This window comes from Lissotriton helveticus, chromosome 4_1 (genome assembly GCF_964261635.1).
Source record: "Lissotriton helveticus chromosome 4_1, aLisHel1.1, whole genome shotgun sequence".
In the NCBI taxonomy this organism is placed as follows: domain Eukaryota; kingdom Metazoa; phylum Chordata; class Amphibia; order Caudata; family Salamandridae; genus Lissotriton; species Lissotriton helveticus.
Genome location: NC_136063.1, coordinates 2,139,528,037 through 2,139,546,956, shown reverse-complemented (window position 1 = coordinate 2,139,546,956; position 18,920 = coordinate 2,139,528,037).

The window sequence follows — 18,920 nt, the reverse complement described above, 5'->3', positions numbered from 1 at the left end:
CTTCTTCATGAGCTACTATTGGCCCACCATGGAATGGTAGGCTAAAAAGGTCTGACAGGTCTCTAGATGCCCTAATTACCCTATAAAAAGGATGCACTTAAGAAGTGTCCTAATTGCTGCTGGTTCAATTTGCAGAATGTTATGATTGGCAGGTAGGACAACCTTTGACCTGAGCTGTTGGAGAAGCTTGTGGTAATGCATTGATAATTGCAGCAAAAGCAGCAGGCAGCATGAAGTTGTAGCTTTGTGTCCCTTTTTTAAAGTGGTCTTTAAATCCTATTAAGGTTCTTCCAATCCTACTCTCACAATTTGCTTACAACTGCATAACCTATGAGTACATTTCTAAACCAATCCTGGGAGTTTGCAAATTGGTGATATTTTTTTAAAGCAATCATGGATTTCTTGGCACTGTTGGTTTGGAGGGAGAAGATCAGTAACATTATCAATGCCAGGTGTTCGCCTATGTAGCGACGGAGTGAGAGACCCCCCTGAGGAATAAAAATGAATGAGAAAAGATTTTTAGAGTGCAAAATGTGAATTACACACTGTCTAATGTACCATCCACCTGAGTGATCGAATGTACCTTCCAGGCAGCTAGAACAATAACAACATTTAACAGAGTTTCTGGGTAAAAATGCAATGTTGGCAAGCAGGATTTTAGATAGACTGAAGCATAGGGACCTAAGATGACTGACAGAAAAAGATCCCTTAAGAAGGACAGCCATGCCACCAACCATTTTGTAAAGGCGTTTAGTATGGTCTATTTTGTAGCCAGCGGGTAACGTGACTAGTCAGGGCTAGTGGAGTTGCAGAGCCATGTCGTAGTGGTAAAGAAAATATCTGACATGATATCCACAATAAAGTCATGCAATTATATTTTGTGCTGAAGAGTGATTGGGCAATTGAGTTTTGAGCCTGGAATTGATCAGATATTTAATACAACACACTTGATGAATGTACATGTCTAAGTCAAGAGGAGAGGGAAGAAGCTGCAGAAATGCTCGGAGGAGGGGATGTTAGGCCCGATTCACAAAAGTAAACTCAGACCTGAAGTCTAACTTTCGACCTGAAGTCTATCCTTAAATGTCAGGTCTAAACTTAGACTTGAGGTCTAAACTTAGACCTCAGGTACAAGTTTACCAATCGGGGCCCATAGTGTGCTATTGACTGACCGTGAATAGGACGGGTGAACATCAGGGCCCTGATTACGAGTTTAGTGGATGGGATACTCCGTCACAAACGTGACGGATATCCCGTCTGCAGTATTATGAGTTTGATTATGTTCTATTGGCTATAATGCATAATACGGCAGACGGGATATCTGTCATGTTTGTGAAGAAGTATCCCATCCACCAAACTCGTAATCAGGCCCATAATGTGGAGGTGATCCCCGGCATAGGTGATCATGCAGGCTTGTGGGAAACAATGGTTCTTTACCTTATTCCTGGTGTGGACTTGTTGTTCACGTCCAGCAGTGGGTCCACCAGCAATGGTCTTTTGAAGACTATATGCCTGTGTGTGAACAGGATAGCAAGTTGGGGCATTTCCACGGAAACACGACAGGCATACGCTTATTGAAATTAAAATACAAAACACTGGGCTAGAATAAACTGATCCTAATCTCAGATCCTCCTATCAGGGCATCAACTCTCATTGCTAAGGAGAAAGAAGGATAAATTACAATAAATGTGAGAAAACAGAGAACTAAGGGATTTATTTACAAGCCCATTGCACCGCTTGTGCATCTCTTCTATTGACGCACCCGCAATGCGATTGGCTTCCCCATAATTACAAGGCCATGTAAAGCTAGCACGCAAGACTTTTCATGGCCTTATAAATATGTTTCTCTTTCACACATAACTCTGCATGAAGTCGGCGTTCCATGGGTGTTGCTGTGGTTCCAACACAGCGGGCCCGATTCACAGAACTAACTTAAGACAAAATCCTAAACTTACTACTTTTGGTATTCACAGAAGGCATTTAGTAGTAGTAAAGTTAGGATTTTGTCTTAAGTCTGTCCTAAGTCTGTCTTAAGTTTGTCTTAAGTTTGTCTTAAGTTTGTCTTAAGTTTGTCTTTAGTCTGTCTTAAGTCTGTCTTAAGTTTGTCTTAAGTCTGTCATAAGTCTGTCTTAAGTCTGTCTTAAGTCTGTCCTAAGTTTGTCTTAAGTCTGTCTTAAGTCTGTCTTAAGTCTGTCTTAAGTCCTGGAAGCACGCCATGGTCAGCCCTCTGTTGAAGAAGCCGTCTGCTGATCCTGAGGTGCTGGCCAACTATCGCCCTATATCCCTGTTGCCTGCTTTCTCAAAAATCTTGGAGAAGCACATTCACGGTGTACTTTCAACATACACGGAGAAGAACAACTTACTCCATTTCTCCCAGTCAGGTTTTAGGGCGGGCCATTCCACCGAGTCCGCCCTCCTGGGAGTCACCGAGAAGATCAGGGGGCTCTTGGACGATGGGCAAACGGTTGCTCTTGTCCTGCTTGACCTAAGCGCGGCCTTCGACACCATCTCACACAACACACTGCTTACCAAGCTGAGTGAGGATGGTGTCGGAGGGACAGCGCTGGACTGGATTGAGTCCTATTTGAGCAACCGGACGTTTCAGATCTCGTCCTCTCAGGCTCAGTCAGATACCTTTTTTTCACCCCATGGCGTGCCTCAGGGCTCAATTTTGAGTCCGCTATTTTTTAACCTGTATCTCCGCCCTCTCGCCGATCTAGCAGAGCGAGTAGGTCTAGAACTCATGACCTATGCGGATGATTCGCAGATTATTTTTTCTCTCACCAACTCTGAGCCTTCATCCCCCTCTGCGCTGAAACTAGGCCTTCATGAAGTCTTCAGCTGGATGTCAATGAACCAGCTGAAGCTCAACGGGGAGAAGACGGAGATCCTTCTCCTAGGTAAAAACAGAGATCTGTGGCAGGATATCCATTGGCCGCCATCCTTGGGCGCTTTTCCTATCCCGGCTACCCAGGTCAGAAATTTAGGGGTGTGCATCGATGATTCACTATCGATGAAACAGCAGGTCAATAAAGTGGCTGGCACTTGCTTCACTATCCTCAAATGGCTGCGGAAGATTATCTGGATGCTGCCTGTGGATACCCAGAAGACCGTAGTCAATGCACTTATTACATCTAGGCTTGACTACGGTAACATCTTATACCTGGGTTCCAACTTAGCCGTGATCAGGCGGCTTCAGCTTGTCCAGAACTCCGCAGCCAGGCTGCTGTGTAAAATCCCCAGGACAGCAAGGATTTCGAAGCACCTTAAGGACCTGCACTGGCTCAGGGTTGAGAACCGGGTCCGGTTCAAAGCTTTGACCTATATGTTTAAGATCAAGGCAGGAACCGCACCAAAGTATCTGCAAAAACTAGTTAGGCCCTACGCTCCTGCACGCAACCTCCGTTCTTCAAATGGAGCAAACTTTGTGGTTCCTAGATTTAAACTGGCCCGAGTGGGAGGGAAATCCTTTTCCCATCTGGGACCAGTCCTTTGGAACTCCCTTCCCTCAGCTCTTCGAAAGGAGGAAAACTTTGCCAGTTTTAAGAAAAGCGTAAAAACCTGGCTTTTCAATAAATAACTGTGGTCTTTGACCGTGTTGCTTTCTGTGTTGTCGGTCTCTCAGTCTTGGCGCCGGGAAACCCTTTGTGGGTCTCTGCGCGCATTATAAATACAAAAAATAAATAAATTAAGTCTGTCTTAAGTTTGTCTCCAGTCTGTCATAAGTCTGTCTTAAGTCTGTCTTAAGTATGTCCTAAGTTTGTCTTAAGTCTGTCTTAAGTCTGTCCTAAGTTTGTCTTAAGTCTGTCTTAAGTCTGTCTTAAGTATGTCCTAAGTTTGTCTTAAGTCTGTCTTAAGTTTGTCTTAAGTCTGTCTTAAGTCTGTCTTAAGTCAAACTTAAGACAAAATCCTAACTTTACTACTACTAAACACCTTCTGTGAATACCAAAAGTAGTAGGACAGACTTAAGACAGACTTAAGACAAATGTAGGACAGATTTAAGACAGACTTAAGACAGACTGAAGACAAACTTAAGACAGACATAAGACAGACTTAAGACAAACTTAAGACAAACTTAGGACAGACTTAAGACAGACTTGAGGCAGACTTAAGCCAGACTTAAGACAGACTGAAGACAAAATTAAGACAAACTTATGACAGACTTAAGACAGATTTAAGACAGACTTAAGACAAAATCCTAACTTTACTACTACTAAATGCCTTCTGTGAATACCAAAAGTAGTAAGTTTAGAATTTTGTCTTAAGTTAGTTCTGTGAATCGGGCCCAACATCCATGGAACCGGACGCATTTCCAGATTTGCAACATTTTGTAAACTTGTGAATGCGTCCGAATCCTACTCCTCTCCAGTGGAGGCATATGGAGGCGCAACAAGAAGAAATTCTTTAAGTTCTCTTCTTTTTCCCTCTATCTAAGCGTACTACATTCTGCAGCATGCATAGAAAGAGGAAAATGCCTTTAATGATTGTTGTCCCTTCCTGCACAAAAACAATCATCCCCTCAGTGCAGGCACCCTTGCAAAACTATGCAAGGGTGTCTGCTTTGGTGCATGGCTGCTGTTTGTGCAGGAGAAGGACAGGAATGTGCCGTAGCTTGTAGATATGCCACAATTCTGCCCATTTATTTTGGAGCACTGCAACACAGCAGGAAGGTTTGCTGCGCTGCGTTGTGCCAAAATATTGTAAATGACGCCTTATGAAGTGATTAAAACAAAACAGCACCTTTGAACATGTGTTGAAATTCATTGATAAAAATGAACAAGGGCAGTGTTCTGAGGTTTCGTTGCACATGACTTTTCTGCATGAGGAACTCCGATCTTTCATCACTATGATGCCGTTTCAAAGCCAATTTGGCACCATTTCTTCTTTAGCTTCTGGGTATCCCCTTGCCTGAAGGTGACCTCTTGGGTTTAGCACGGTGCAGAAGAGTTTGGTTTCATGTAGCACAGTTTTAGAAAAAAAATTGTCAGCTAAGGTCTTCAGGGACGCAGAGAGTGTTTCCAAAGCAGAATCAAAGTTGGCTTTGAAGGTTTTCGTGCTCATCAAGTAGACAGGTCACTTAATGTGTTCCATTGATTTAGGAAAGCTGTTCTTAACCTAGAGTCCAGAGACCCCACTGGGTACATAATGCCTATTTAGGGGGTTCGCAGGTTAGAAAGTGAAACAATATCAGCAGATTAACAAAGTACGTGTTCATAAAAACAAAAAAATTTAAAGTTTTAAAATGCTATGTAAATATGAAGTAATTTGAAACTGGACACTAAGGTTGGAATCCTTATCTTGAGACGTGGAAGAAGTACAGGTAGACCAAAAAGAATATAGTATGTACGATTACCGGTATCAATTCAAGTACTTGTATTAACTGAAAAAAACAGCTCCGGACACTTGAACCATTTTTTAGGGCGAGCCCTCGTGATGCACTGCGTAGCAGTGCTCGCGTAGTCGAGCCGTTTTGTAGGGGTTTTCAAAATGGACCTGGAAATTCCACGCAGCTCGTGCGTGTTATTTCCTAGGTCCATTTTGATTGGGTTTTGAGTGCGTGTTGTTTTTAAACAGAACATACAATAGGCCATAGGCGGTCGCATAGCTCTGCCTATGGCATATTGGTGTCTGTTACACGCACCAAAGCCCATATGTTTTCAATTATTGTGCCGACACTGGTGCGATAATTAAAAACATATGCTCGCAGTGGTACACGCGCACCACTTGCGGGTGTTTTTTTTAACAATAGCGATCGCGATCGCTTTCAGTGCTGCTTGTTAGGACTTGTACTCTGCACCCGAGAGACAGACCCGGCATGCTGAAATCCCCTCCGCGGCTCCCGCTCAGTGAACTAAATCCTCGGAGAGCTGAAACTCATTGACATTTGCACAAATAGAAGCCCAGGACCTCAGTGCCACAACCCCCCAGGGAGGGCAAGTTGTCATTGCAGGCCTATTAATAGGGCCAAACAGGATCTTTTCGGATTAAAGTCCCGGGGTAAGATATGGCAGGACAGGAATGTAAACCGGGCCGGCTCTGCGTTTGTAACTATAAGCCGCAGCTAGCTCCTCGCAAGCGCTTTCGGCACCTTCTGCGCACATTAATGCACATTAATGCGTTGGAGTGTGAAATGGGCTTGTCGGTGTGTAAACACGGTTTGATTAAATGTGCTCTCTGGCTGCTGGTACCTCTAGCAGCGTGTCCCAGAGGTGCGTCCGGCGTCCCTGCGCGACCCTGCCACGATTGATGGCTTTGAGATGTACTGTCTGTTTACTCCATCCTACGTCTTCCCAGGCTAGAGCTGCGCCAGGCGTCCCTGCTCGCCTCGCCACCGGTAATGAGTTTGAGATGGACTATATGTTTACTGCAGCTTACGTCTTTCCAGCCAAGCGCTCCGTACAGCGTCTCTAGAGTGATCCTGTGCTGCTTTACCACCGTTAATGGGTTTGAGATGGACTGTATGTACTTCAACTTACGTCTTCCCAAACTAGACCTGAGTCCAGCGCCCTTGAGTGTTCCTGCGTGGCATTGTCACACACACACACACATTCTCTCTCTCTCCCCCCCCCAACACCCCTGCCGAAACTTGAACCTGGTTCCCCAGCTTCGAGGATGACCGCTCTAGCTGTCGGGCCACATCCTCGAGGATGACCGCTCTAGCTGTCGGGCCACATCCTGTCCGTTAGGTTTGAGATATAATGTAGGCCTGATTCACAAAGGTATTCTTACACTTTAGTGCAAGTTTACAATTCTTTAAAATTCAAAAGGGAATTTTATGAGCAGTATGGCTACGACTACGGTTCTTTTTATGTGCGGAGTACCCGCTACGAGTGCAGGGACTCCGTGATGTAAAGATACTACTTACAAATTTGTTTGTGAATTGCAAAAGTTATTAAACTTGCACTAAAGTGTATGTTTACTTTTGTGACTCAGGTCCTGTATGTTTACTCCAACTTACACCTTATTACAGAGGCGTGACATGTCAAGCTGACTTTTAAAACGACCTCCCCAACCCACTAATACAATACAGTCACTGATTGCAGTTCTGGATTTTTGTGTGATAGCATAATGCATTCTGGGTATTTTAGCCCTATTTTGCTTCCATTGAACTAATTAGTTATGCACATCTGAAGTCAGTGATGTGTAGGTGAAATATTCAGGGCTGGAGGGCCTGTCCATGACTACCTGGAGAGAAGTGGTCACGCGGCTACACACCAACCAGCAATTTTCAATCGGCCTCCTCCTGCCTGGCCCTCAATGAGCTGACAAGAGACTGGGGCAAAATGACCCAAGACAATGGAACTTTCTCAGCCCACGACTCCAGAAGGAACCTCTCTAATGTGCGACTCACTAAACAAATATAAGCAGTAATTCAGATCAATGTTTGCCCAAACACCAGCAGCATCAAGGAAGAGGCCACAAGCCAGACCCAGGCAGGGTGGTGTTTCAGGTGTGACACCTCCAAATAAATGCATTCTTGATTCGTACTTGGGTTTAGGGCGCGCTGAGATGGGTCTGCTATGTCTGTGCCGGATTTCCTGTGATCCTGAATTCAGTAAGAGGTTTTTACTCCTTTTATTTGGATCAGGAGCTTAAATATATTTAGTGACCGGTTTGCCAAAAAAGTAGCTCATCTACACCCATAAAAGTACTCTTTGAATGGATACCAATTTACTACTTTTTAGAATTCATCAGCAGTAGACTTGGAAAGCTGCACCAGTCTTTCCAGGCGTACGACTAGAAATCAAAAACCCATAGAGTGATGGGACGAATGTGAGACCACTGGCTTTTCCATGGAATAGCATTCCAAAACATTGTACGTTTTTTGCCCACTATTCAATTAGCGTTTACCAGAGTAAAGACAGACAAGGTGGCAGATGACTTTACTGCTTTTACTGCGCCCACCAAATGTAAAGGTGTCTGACAGACCCATGGACTGTCACCACGATGGCAGGAACCATTGTTATTGTGGTTATTTTGGTTCCTGCCAATGTAAGGAAAGTTTGATGAGAGCTTCATGCAGCTGGTCATCAAACTTTTACCAATTATTTTATTTTTTATAAACTCCCAAAGCGGGAATTGGTTTCTAAAGATGTGGGGGTATTTTTTTTTTATTGTCCTTCACCATTTGCCTGGAGATGAGGGACAGTAAAAAAAATAAAAAAATAAGCCATCTGAGTGTCCACTCTAATTAGGGTGGACAGTCGGATAACTAACTTCCGACGGCACCTACTCCTTCTAATGCTCAGTTAAAGTTTTACACCAACTAAGTAAAGTTTACTCCATCTGCATAAAAACGGCAGTGCGCACAACTCAGAATCAAGTGGGTGGACATTGAGTTTGGTGGACAGGGTACTCCTTCGCAATAGCAACAGACTACCTATCTACCAAACTCAAACTCAGCCCCAAATCTCCACCTGGTGCAGATCGGTACTGGCCCAGTTCCTCATGGCAAGAGTCCACCCTGAAACCTGGTCATCTCACCCACCCGGCCACTTCTTTTTTAGTTGGGAAATTTGAGATTCACACCCCGAATGCCACTGTCTAAGGCTAAGCTGTGACCTTAAACCCAGGTGGAGTCCATGCATCCAAGTGGACTCTTTAGTGCCGTGGCATCAGTTTTGCTCTTCTATATCCCTCGTTCTCACTAGCGCTGTGAAGGGGTCACGCAGGCGCAAAGTTCTGTAATAAATAAATCAATATTCAGAGCCAAAAGCAAATTCAGCCAGATGCGATCTGCAGAAATGTTTCATTATTGTCAGGCATGCGCCCGGGCTTCCCACTCGCTCCCCCCCTTCTCCCCCCTCCTGCGTGCACAAGGGCATTAACATTCCAAAGCGAAGCTGCTAAGTTCATGCCGTCATGCAGGCGCGCAACACCCATTGGGCTCATGGGGCTTCAGCCCCCCCCCCCGTCGTGTGTGTCAGCCCGGGCGAAGACAGCTTCGCTGGCTGGCGAGCACGAATTGCAGCAGCACCCGAGTACTTAACAGGTCTTTAAAAGACCATTTACTTGTAAATGAGGCTTTTGTTGTGTGTTCACCCCTTCTTACAGCCACTCTTTCAATGGTTGGAAGAATTAGCCCCCCCCGGAATAATTTTCAACCCCCCCCCCCACACCACCCCCCCGAAATTTGGCCCTAGTTGCCCGCCTGTTGTCATGTGTGTCCGGTCTCACCAGGAGTGGAATCGCAAACACGGCTTTGGGGAAAGATGTTGCTGACCTTGGGATTTGTCTGGTTAAAGTCCTCTTTGTTGATTCAGGTATATGCTCTGATTTCTTTAGACCGCGTAGTGCTGCCGTACGGACTGTTTCTAGGCGCTCACAGTATTTGTTAGGTCTCGCTGAGCCAACGCGCATGCGTTGCTCTGCGAGAGTGTAGTAAGGGACTTTTGGAAATGCTCCCAAAGTCTGCAGGCGGATCAGGTACAGTGTATGTGCGCAGGGCGCGCGCACCATGTGTCCGCCTGCAGCTTTTGGGAGGACATTCGTGGCCGCTTTGATGTTCTCAGTGAGCCACGTGGCCACTGAGAACATCAAAGCGGCCACGAAAGTGCTCACCATTTGCCACCCCCTCCCTTATCTCACTTCCTGATGGCTTGTTTCCTTGCATACTGTACCCAATCATTTCACGGTTGGGTTGAACCCAGATGTTCTCTAATCCTATCGTTTTTATTATCGTACTGTGTGGGTGGGTGAGTGTGTTTGAGGGGCTGTCGTAAAATGTAAAAATAAGGCGCTGGCATTTATTATAGCGATTTGTGTGAACACTGCAAGCCACAGATTAAATCCCGCCTGTAACGGTGTAACGTTCCACCTTTCGAGAGGTCTTTAAAATGGGTACCACGTTTGTGTTGGTTTCGATACCATCATTTCTTAAGCGCTTGGCCTGCACTTTATGTATTGTCAATACTGTTGTCCCTCTACGAGTCAGACCACTTCTTACCGATGCAAGTGTCGTGACTGGTTTTTTTTTGTACCATCAACACTTTTTTCTCTCTGGGAGCTCTTTAATGAGCATCACCGGTGACACCATCAACTAGCCCTGGCTTTCAAGCCAACAGCCCTTTTCCTGCTGTGATTCTCTTAGCCAATACTTACCATTTTAAACATGTAACTACACGTTCCTAAATGAAACCTATTGCTGACTAAAAAGCCGAAGGCTGGCTGAAAGTTTAACAAGTGACGTGGGTCCCCTAGGCAGCTCTGCTTCTTTGGGGTATGAGCTCTGCACATTATATAGTCACCCCTACACAGGACAAATGATTTTTCTGTGGAATCAAGTTATCCTGTTCCACGTTTACTCCATAGACAACTACACTTTTCATTCTGGACTTGTACTTTTTAAACCCACTATTGCAGACACGTGGCCCATCTTGAGCTTTCTAGCCAATGTTTTGTGGGACTTGAAATGTTGCTTATCAGGCATAAGGAGCTGCAAGTTTCAAATTCAAAATATGCAAGTCTAAAAAGCTTTAATATCAGTCGGGCCACTTGACAACTGTGACTTTCCTCTTCGCTCTACGAACTATCTGAAAATTAACATTTTATTGAATTGCTCGTTTGGCATGCTATAATTCTTAGTTCACCTGCAGCCATGAACGTTGCCCAACTTCCTCCACTTCTGGATAAGCACACATAAACTGTTGTGAAAATAAATGAGTCTGCAATAGTGCATGTTTTAGAAGGGCCCAGTGAGGGGCGCTACCATTTCTTTGGATGTCACCGAGCTGTCTATTTGCAAAAGGACTATTCTGGGTTTACCAAGAAATTACAGGGGCTTATAGCCTGCCCATTGTTTGGCTTTATTGTCATTATCATGTGATTGCTTTTTATGTTAGCATGTCTTGTCCATCTTGTATTTGTCCCTCTCTCGGAACATCATATCTTTACCATTCTTTTGATTGACTGACATGTGTTATTCCACTGCTCACTTCAAAGGAACTTTTTCTTTTTGGTTAAGCACTCCATGAGAATGCATGTGATTTCCCCAATGCACATGTTCTTTGTTGCTCTCTCACATGTGCTGCTCTCTGATTCGTGAACTTCTTTCTACCTCTCCCACACGTTGTATTGCCATCACCGTCGTGCCCTTCTCCCCTGTCCATGTACTGCTCTCCTCCTGCAGCACTTCTCCTCCTGGCCCTGGATGCGTATTTTGTTCCACCATGTGCTCTTATCCCCCCCCCCCATTTTGCTGCACGCTTTCACAGGGCACAAACACCACCAGCCGTCAGTGCACGCTTTCACCGGGCGCAAACAACACCAACAGTCAGTGCACGCTTTCACCGGGCGCAAACAACACCAACAGTCAGTGCACGCTTCCACCAGGCACACACCACCAGATGTCAATGCACGCTTTCACCAGGCATACACACACACACCACCAGCCGTCAGTGCACACTTTCACCAGGCACAGACACCATTAGGCGTCAGTGCACGCTTTCACCGGGCACAATCACCACCAGCCAGCAGTGCACGCTTTCACCAGGCACACACAACCACACCGTCATTGCACACTTTCACCAGGCACAAACACCATCAGTCGTCAGTGCACGCTTTCACCGGGCACAAACACTACCAGCCGTCAGTGCACTCTTTCACCAGGCACAAACAACACCAGCCGCCAGTGCACGCTTCCACCAGGCACACACCACCAGCCGTCAGTGCACGCTTTTACCGGGCACAAACACTACCAGTCGTCAGTGCATGCTATCACCGTATTTAAGCATTACAGTGGATTCCTGTCACACACACAACCACACAGACAACCACATACACAGCCACACCGTCAGTGCACACTTTTACCAGGTACACACACCATCAGTCATCAGTGCACGCATTCACCGGGCACAAACACTAAAAGTCGTCAGTGCACGCTTTCACCGGGCACACACACACCACCAGCCGTCAGTGCACGCTTTCACCAGGCACACACCACCAACCGTCAGTTCACACTTTCACCAGGAACACGGGCACAAACACTACCAGCCGTCAGTGCACGCTTTCACTGGGCACAAACAACACCAGCTGTCAGTGCACGCTTCCACCAGGCACACACCACCAGACGTCTGTGCATGCTTTCACCAGGCACACACACACTACCAGCAGTCAGTGCATGCTTTTACCAGGCACACACCACCAGCCTTCAGTGCACACTTTCAGCAGGCACAGACATCATCAGTCATCAGTGCACGCTTTCACCGGGCACAAACACCACCAGCCGTCAGTGGATGCTATCACTGTTTTTAAGCATTACAGTGGATTCCTGTCACACACACAACCACAAATACAACCACACACACAACCACAACATTAGTGCACACTTTCACCAGGCACAGACCCCATCAGTCGTCAGTGCACGCTTTCACCGAGCACAAACACTACCAGCCATCAGTGCACGCTTTCACCGGGCACAAACTACACCATCCGTCAGGGCACGCTTCCACCAGGTACACACTACCAGATGTCAGTGCACACTTTCACCAGGCACACACACACACCACCAGCCATCAGTACACGCTTTCACCAGGCACACACACACCACCAGCCGTCAGTGTACGCTTTCACTAGGCACACACCACCAACCGTCAGTGCACACTTTCACCAGGCACACGGGCACAAACACTAACAGCCGTCGGTGCACGCTTTCACCGGGCACAAACAACACCAGCTGTCAGTGCTCGCTTCCACCAGGCACACACCACCAGACGTCAGTTCACGCTTTCATCAGGCATACACACACACCACCAGCTGTCAGTGCATGCTTTCACCAGGCACACACACACCACGAGTTGTCAGTGCACGCTTTTACCAGGCACAAACACCACCAGCCGTCAGTGCATGCTTTAACAAGGCACACACCACCAGCCGTCAGTGCACACTTTCACCAGGCACAGACACCATCAGTCGTCAGTGGGCGCTTTCATTGGGCACAAACACCACCAGCCGTCAGTGTATGCTTTCACCAGGCACAAACAACCACACCGTCAGTTCACGCTTTCACCAGGCACACACACACCACCAGCCGTCAGTGCACGCTTTCACCAGAGGCACACCACCAGCCGTCAGTGCACACTATCACCAGGCACAGACACCATCAGGCGTCAGTGCACGCTTTTACAGGGCACAAACACTACCAGCCGTCAGTGCATGCTTTCACCGTATTTATGCATTAAAGTAGATTCCTGTCACACACACAACCACACATACAACCACACACACAACCACACCGTCAGTGCACGCTTTCACCGGGCACAAACACCACCAACCGTCAGTACACGCTTTCACCGGGCACAAACAACACCAACCGTCAGTGCACGCTTCCGCCAGGCACACACTACTTGACGTCAGTGCACTCTTTCACCAGGCGCACACACACACACCACCAGTGGTCAGTGCACACTTTCACCAGACACAACCACCATCAGTCGTCAGTGCACGCTTTCACCGGGCACAAACACCACCAGCCATCAGTGCACGCTATCACCAGGGGCACACAACCACACCGTCAGTGCACACTTTCACCAGGCACACGGGCACAAACACTAACAGCCATCGGTGCACGCTTTCACCGGGCACAAACAACACCAGCTGTCAGTGCCTCGCTTCCACCAGGCACACACCACCAGACGTCAGTTCACGCTTTCACCAGGCACACACACACACCACCAGCTGTCAGTGCACGCTTTCACCAGGCACACACACACCACCAGTTGTCGGTGCACGCTTTCACCGGGCACAAACACCACCAGCCGCCAGTGCACGCTTTCAACAGGCACACACCACCAAATAAATGCATTCTTGATTCGTACTTGGGTTTAGGGAGCGCTGAGATGGGTCTGCTATGTCTGTGCCGGATTTCCTGTGATCCTGAATTCAGTAAGAGGTTTTTACTCCTTTTTTTGGATCAGGAGCTTAAATATATTTAGTGACCGGTTTGCCAAAAAAGTAGCTCATCTACACCCATAAAAGTACTCTTTGAATGGATACCAATGTACTACTTTTTAGAATTCATCAGCAGTAGACTTGGAAAGCTGCACCAGTCTTTCCAGGCGTACGACTAGAAATCAAAAACCCATAGAGTGATGGGACGAATGTCAGACCACTGGCTTTTCCATGGAATAGCATTCCAAAACATTGTACGTTTTTTGGTTACAATTCCGCGAAGGGTTATCAATGTTCAGACGGGATGGCGCACAACATGTAGTGGTTAGGTAGTAACGAAGGGGTAAGGTTGTTTGGTGCAGCTTGTTCAGAGAAAACCCTATAACTCTGAAACCAAAGGGTGAGAAAGCTAACCCTTATGTGAAATAAATGTCAAATCAAGCGCACACAACAATTTCAATGATATGGGTAATCAAATTAAAAGTTCTCCAAGGATAGGATCACACACTAGTGTCCATTTTCATTCTTGCCTGGCTGGTTTCTTTCTATATGGATCTCCTCTGTACAGGAGAAACATCCATACACCAATTAAAAACAAGAATGAAAATGGACACTAGTGTGTGATCTTATCCTTGGAGAACTTTTAATTTGATTACCCATATCATTGAAATTGTTGTGTGCGCTTGATTTGACATTTATTGTACGTTTTTTGCCCACTATTTAATTAGCGTTTACCAGAGTAAAGACAGACTAGGTCCGCCCTCCAAATTTAGTTCAAATCTGTTTTATTTTGAACACAGCGTTAAGCCTACAACCTCATGCCGAGGCCGGCCGCGTATGGGATATCTCTCGTTGTTCAGTGCCAGTGTGGTCGGGAAAGAAGCTTTAACACAGCGCCTTGCCTACAACCCTCTCAGGAGGGCCGGCCGCGTGGCGTAGGGGTGCATCGTTCAGGGGCTTGTCATATGCGAGAGCATATCCACTTTAGCAAGTAGGGTAAGTGGAGGGCAACTAGCCCAACTGTCTCTAACTGCCCAACAGGGCGCAACTGTTTCGTAGAGAGACGAGAGCCAGAGTGGCAAGTAGGAGAAAAGGAAGTAGGAGAGACGGAGGAGCCTAAGAGTAGGCAGAAGAGGGGGATAGGATGTTGGGTACGGGCGGCATGGCGGAGGGCAGCTTGCAGGGGGACGCGCATGTTAGCAGCAGCATCCGTGATGTGTATGGTGGTCAAGGGTGCAGCCTAGCCGGGTCTGTAGGGACGATTGCGTCCTCGAAAAGGTGCAGAGCGCGGAGTCTAGTGGCCATATGTCGCGCATACTCTACAGAGCAGAGGTGTCGCACCAAGGGCTCCCAGACCGCCTTGAAGCGTATGTCCCGCGCCTGTAGCCGTGCCGTAAGTAGCTCCATCGCTAGGACCTGCCAAAGGCGCACAAACCAGGAAGCTATGGGCGGCGCCTCTGCTCGCTTCCAGTATAAGGCGATGAGTTGTTTAGCGGTACCTAGCATTTGGAGTGTAAGGATCCAGTCGCCGCGGGCGAGTGCCTTGAGCGCAGCAGGGCGTATGCCAAGTAGGATCGTGCTCACTTCTTCGGGCAAAGGGAACCCCAGCACCCCTTTGATATGGCTAAGCACCTCCTTCCAGAAAACAGTCAGGGTTGGACACGTCCACCATATATGCACAAAGTCACCAGTCGCAGAGTCACATCTCCAGCACGTCGGAGAGGCGTTGGGGAACATCTTGCTAAGGCGTAGAGGGGTGTAGTACCATTGCGTGAGCAGTTTGTAAGCGTTTTCACTCTGTGGGATGCTGCGATATACCTTGGGTATATCCCGCCACAGCCTGTTCCATTGGGAGAGGTCAATGTCCGCGCCCGACGCTAATTGCCATTGCCTCTGATAGGGATGCGCAGGCGTCGATGCAGGGTGCTGCAGTATGTAATATATTTGCGAGATCAGCCTCTTCAGCCCCCCGAGGGAGCGTGCCAACTTCTCAAAGGGTGTGTATGCTCGGGTGGCCGCTTGGTACATGTCGTCACTTGCAGTCCAGTGGCGTAGCTGAGCGTGTTGTAAGCCAGCCTGTAGCGGTACCCTAAATTCCTCCCTGCAGTCCTTCCAAGTTTTGGGCAAGCCCTCAAGGAAAAGGTCTCCGACTACTCTGCAGTCCCCTTGAGTCCATTTATCAAACGCCCGAGTCCGGTGAGCCGGGGGGAACTGCGGGTTCCCCGCTATCGGGGTGTGCGGGGACGGGAACGTGGTCAGACTTCTGGACACGGCTATGCTATCCCAGATGTCCAGCACCGTTTTTGTGGGGACTGCAAGGTATGCACTTCTGGAGCGTGCCGCTCGCGGGAGCCAGGGTAGGTCCCATATGGTACGTCCTGTGACCGCCCGGTCCATGTGGAACCAGTGCTTATCACTTTCGCGTGAGCCCCATTCCACCACGAAGCGGAGATGTGCTGCCCAGTAATAGTGCACCAAGTTGGGACATGCCAGGCCACCTCTGTCCCTTGGCTCCATGAGTACCTTCTGCGAGAACCGGGGGCGTTTCTCACCCCAGATAAAGGACGTGATCTCGCGCTGGAGGCTCCGAATGCAGTGGAGCGGTATAGGGGTGGGCAGACATTGGAATACGCAGAGAATTCTAGGGAGGATCGACATTTTAACCGCGTTAAGGCGTCCCAGCCAGGATATCATCAGGGGTTTCCATTTCCGAAGGTCCTCTAGCCACGCTTTGCGACACTCCGTCCAGTTCACCGAGGACCAGCAGTCTAAGTGGGGGGTAAGGGCAAGGCCCAAGTATCTGATGTGGTTCTCCGCCCATTGATAGGGCACAGCCTTCTTCAGGGAGAGGACGTCCTCCGCAGGCACAGTGAGGTTGAGTGCCCAAGATTTAGTATGGTTTATTTTGAGACACGACGCCCGTTCGTATAGACAGAGCACCTCGTGGACCGCTGGTAGGGATTTGCGAGGGTGCATGAGGGTGAGGATCAGGTCGTCCGCGAAGAGCGCCACCTTATTGTCCCTCCCCCCATGGGCTATACCACGTATTCTGGGGTCGCGCCTTATCAGCGCCGCGAGGGGCTCCACTGCCAGGGCGAACAGGAGCGGCGAAAGTGGACACCCCTGCCTCGTGCCTCGATGTATCGCCAGCGGTGGCGTTAACTGGCCATTTACCCTGATCCTGGCCTGCGGTCCTATGTATGGGGCCATGATACTCGCTATCATTCTGGGGCCCAGGCCTAGCTTCTGGAGGACCTCCTTCAAGAAGGCCCAGTCCACCCGGTCGAAGGCCTTCTCCGCGTCAAGTGAGAGAAGGCAAGCCGGGATGTCCCAATGCCGCACTTTGCCCACCAGGTGGGCCAGTCTGCGCACGTTGTCAGCCCCTTGCCGGTCTCGGATGAACCCCACTTGATCTGGATTCACCAACCCTGGCATGTATGGATCTAGCCGCTTAGCCAGAATCTTGGTATAGATCTTCAGATCGGTGTTCAGGAGGGCGATGGGGTGGTAGGAGGCACATAGCGCAGGGTCCTTCCCTGGTTTCGGTATCAATGCGATCTCCGCCATCCCCATGTCAGGGGACGGACCTGCCGTGCCCGAGAAGGAGTGAAACAGCCTCAGCAACTGAGGGCGAAGCTGGGTCTGAAAGACTCGGTAGAAGGACAACGGTAAGCCATCAGGCCCCGGGGTTTTCCCCGTGGGGAGATCTTTAAGAGCCGCAGAGATCTCGTCTTCTAGTATGGGCTCTTCCAGCTCCGCTGCACAGATCGGTGACAGTGGAGTCCCCTCAAAGTCAGCGAGGACGGCTGTCCGTGCCTCCACTGTCGTAGGTTCCTCCGCATATAAGGAAGTATAGTAGGCCACAAAGGCGTCCTGTTTGGCTCGCTCAGTGACAGCACGAGTACCATCCTGATGTTGTAGATTAGCGATATGGGCTCTAGCTGCCCTTGCCCTCAGCCGTCCTGCCAACTGTCTTCCCACCTTGTCCCCCCCTTCCTTGTATTTTTGTTTCAGTGCTAAAAGGGAGTGCTCTGCCTTGTTGGTGCGTAGGAGGCGAAGTTGTCCCCTGAGGTTCGCCAACTTCCTCCTGGACGCCAGCGAGGGTCGGTCTCTGTCCTTCGCCTCCGCCTGTTTGATCTCGCTTGCTAGGTCCGCCTCCAGTTTATAGGCCGCCCGTCTTCTCGCTATCGCCTGGGAGGTGATGTGACCCCGTATGGTGGCCTTGAAGGCATCCCACACCACCGGGAATGGCGTTTCCGAGATATCGTTGATAACGAAGTACGAGTCTATGGCTTCCCGGTTGCTAACAACGTCCTCCGGGTCTCGGAGGATGCTCGGTGGGAGAGTCCATCGTCGCTCCCGGGGGGCGTGCGCTAGTGGGTCTTGCAGCAGCAGTTCCACATGCGCGTGGTCCGATAGCGAGATGTCCGATATGGCGACTTTCAGCGTGTCCCGCGCCAGGTCTAGAGAAGTGAAGAGGTGGTCAATGCGCGAGTACGTTCGGTGGGAGTGCGAGTAGAAGGTATAGTCACGGACCCCTGGATTATGGTAGCGCCACACATCGACGAGCCCTAGGTCCGTAATCTGCTCCTTCAGCGTGGCCGACATTGCGCCCGTGCTGCTAAACGCATTGTCCCCGCGATCTATGTCTGGGTCCCACACTAGGTTGAAGTCCCCGCCTAGGATTGTGTGCGGCTCGCCAGTCTGGAACTGTTCCCGTAGGAGTGACTGGAGATATTTATCTTGCGACTGGTTAGGTGCATATACATTGCCTAGAGTGAACTGCGTCCCTCACATCTGTACCGTGACCCGAAGGAAGCGTCCGTCTCCACTCTTGTAGGGATTTGTGGATCCCCGCCTAAAGCCAGCTCTGCATAAAATGGCCACCCCCGCCGTTTTAGTGTCAGCCGACGCCCAAATTGTGCGGGGTACCTGGGATGCGCCATGCGTCTAGTGTCCCCCCGCAAGAGGTGTGTCTCCTGAAGGAAGACAATGTCAGGGGAGTGTTGAAGGAGGTAGCGCCATACCTGATT